Source organism: Pinus tabuliformis, chromosome Q, assembly GCF_031772625.1.
Source record: "Pinus tabuliformis cultivar Carrire ecotype Pingquan chromosome Q, CPIR1, whole genome shotgun sequence".
Lineage (NCBI taxonomy): Eukaryota > Viridiplantae > Streptophyta > Pinopsida > Pinales > Pinaceae > Pinus > Pinus tabuliformis.
In genome coordinates, this window is record NC_142296.1 from 547,313,641 (window position 1) to 547,316,866 (window position 3,226).

Consider the following 3,226-nt stretch of genomic DNA (forward strand, 5'->3'; position numbering starts at 1 on the left):
CTCTTCTTAACCTCTTGAGTTGTGAATGATTTTTTGTGTTCCATTTAGATAGACAAAATACTAACCTAAGGAGAGGTAATGTCACCTAATCCACCAACATTCTAATTGAATACTTATCACCATTTTTTTTTTATAATTTTCCAAAATTACTGTAAACAGTGTATTTAAATTTAACACACATTGCCAAAGAGTAAATTGGTCAAATGAAATTTGTCGTACAATGTAATGTTTATTAATGATAATGTTTATTAATGATAATATATATGAAACTATAAACAAACCATTAATTACTCATAAAACTTGTATGTATCAATATAAGCATAATCAGCAGGCAATAGAAGCCTATACTAAGTATTTGAAATTGTTTTTTTCTTGCAAAAAGTCATGGGTGAGACTAGGTCCCTCCCTCATTAAAATGTTTATCCTCGTGGATTAGTTGGAGTCGGTAAACCCTAAGTGTTCACACTCAAATTTTCTGCATACCTAATCAGTTTTGCCTTGACTTCTTCAAACGCCTTGGCAATGGAGGTTCATACAATTCCATTAATCGCTGGTTAATGGAGTTCCTGGAATTCCCGGACTCAACAGAAATATAGGTTTATTTTTATTCTTCATTTTGAATAGTCGAGTCCCATTTTCTGTTGGCCTCTCAGGCACAACCCCATTCCCTCTTCGCCTACCACTCGATTGCAGAGCGCTTATCAGAGCCTTAAAAGCACGACTTGGAGAACTTTTATTTATTAACAGAATTTCTCCCACCTCAGCTGGTGTGATACAACCCCCTGCCTGAAAAGCCTCTTCGACCTCACAGAAGAGATTATGTTCTTTCATACCCAAATAATTGTCTGCCAAGATTTTGAAAGCAGAGAAGGTGCAGTGAGGAAAGTAAATATGCATATCCATTCTCCCAGGTCTCAAAAGGGCGGGATCCAATCTATTTTTATTATTTGTGGTAAACACTATAATTTTCTCCTCACCACAGCTAGACCAAAGCCCATCAATCAAATTCAGCATCCCAGAAACTGTAACTCTGCCACTCTCGTGTCCATCATCATCATTATCACCATGGCCCTGATGTCTCTGTTCTTCATTGTTCACACCGCTGTGCCTTGGCAGATCCAAAGAAGAATCGATATCCTCAATCACAATAATAGATTTATTGCTTGTCTGCATCAAAAGCATTCTGAGCTCCCAATTATTATTCACCTTCGTCAATTCCAGGTCATAGATATCGTAATGCAAGTAGTTAGCCATGGCTGCAACCGTGCTGGATTTCCCTGTACCAGGAGGCCCATAGAGCAAATAACCGCGCTTCCAAGCCCGGCCCAACCTGTGATAGTAATTCTTACCGCGAACAAAAGCATCAAGATCCATCTTAATCTTATTCTTCAGATCTGATTCCATTGCAATGGTATCGAAAGTTGCAGGATGCTTGAAAGACACAGAAGTCCAATCAGGATGCCTGAAAGCCAGAGAAGTCCACTGCTGCCTCCCAAATTTCTGGCCGTTTGTATAGAGCTTGAGCTCTCTCTTCCTGTGATCAACTTCCTCTGCAACAGCCTGAACATGCTCCAAATAAGGTCTCACAACAGCAGCCTTGTCCCTCTTGTGGATTTTCAAAATATAACTCCTGGTTGCATCACCTTCACCGTCCTTCTTCTTCACATCATGTATCCACCACAACCTGGCACCTAAAAACATGTCCTCCACACTCTGACCTGCCTCTAATGAAACAAACATATCTTTGGAATTGTTAGCACTATACAAATTAGCACAATGAGTATCCACAACACCTGCCAGGGTACTGACATAGGTACTAACCTTATTATATAATCCATTCTCTTGGACCCCATCATAGCCATAGTGCTGAGGAATCCTGAAAAACTTGTAAACTTTCCATTCCTCCTGCCATGATTCCAGCCATCTTCTCACCATTTCCAGCAGCTGGGGAGGGACCAAGTACCAAAAGACTACTATGATCCCCATTATGGACCAAAATTGGGTAAGGGAGTCCATTGGCAAATTCAAATCTCAAACAGACAGAAGAGAATCCAGCTTCCTAATAGATTGGCTTAAGATCCCACGATTTCGTGACAATGGGTATCATCAAGGCAATTCGATCTTGCAGCTACGGCTTCTGTAATTTTTTTTTTTGCCCTATTTTCTAAAAAGGTACTGTCCGATATCAATTCTTTCAAATTTTATACTGAAACTCTGTTCAGAACACCGTCAAGAAAAAGGGGCGTACGCATTGTGGGCCGAAGAGCGGCGTTCTTTGGTGTGAAGAATTTGATAAAGATCGTGACGTCTCCGCGTGTAGGTATGGAATGTGTCGTGGGAGCGCGTATATATTTGAACAGTCAAAGGATACGGGGACCTTGTTCAACCCTGCAATAAACAGTAAAATCAACCCTTCGAAGTTTCTAGGGTGTTCGGCTGTTGTCAATTCGATGGCGCTTCTTCCAGAGATTAACCTCTTCGTTTCTCTTTGAAAAGCAAGTTACCTCTATATTGAATTTCTCAGAGCATCATGCACACTTCGTAATTTTAGAAAATTATACGATTTATGATTTAGAAGTTTCTATTATCGCCCTTTTTTTAATATAATACATTGGAATATATAATCCGTAAATAACATCTATATATATATATATATTTTATAAAATATATGAAATTATAAGATTTATGATTTAGAAGCTTCTATATTGATTTATTTTAATATAATAAATTGAAATATATAATTCTTATTTTATATATATATATAATTAATTTCAATAAAATATATTAATAGTAAAATATAGAATAGAGTGTTTTGATAAAGATTGGATTCACTGTGAATGGGTGCGCTGTTAAGGCACTCCTTGCTATAGGTCATCGGTTCAAATCCCCGTGGGTGCGTAGCTTAGTCTTAACAAGCAAAAAAAAATTATTGATTCAAAATCTTATATTGTTAGAGATTTCAGCAAAATCACATAGAGAATCATTTGTTGAACCGTTTCGAACCAACTAGTGTGGTTCATCCTCAGGACAAGTTGAGAAACAAATCTGAGCCTCAAAATCCTAGATTCAAAATCTTATAGTTTAAAATATTCCATTATATTAAGAATTAGTGTTCCGGCCAATATAATTTTAGATAATTTTGGAAAAAAAAATTACACAAATTACAAACAAATTAACTAAAAAACAATAAAATATATTAATAAAAAATATATGAAAATTTTATTTT

At 36.7% G+C, this 3,226-nt stretch overlaps 1 pseudogene; it reads right to left on the bottom strand.

Annotated features, from left to right (window-relative positions):
• Positions 1-317: 317 nt before the first annotated feature.
• LOC149220613 (AAA-ATPase At2g46620 pseudogene) lies at positions 318-2,272 on the bottom strand (annotated as a pseudogene).
• Positions 2,273-3,226: the final 954 nt, after the last annotated feature.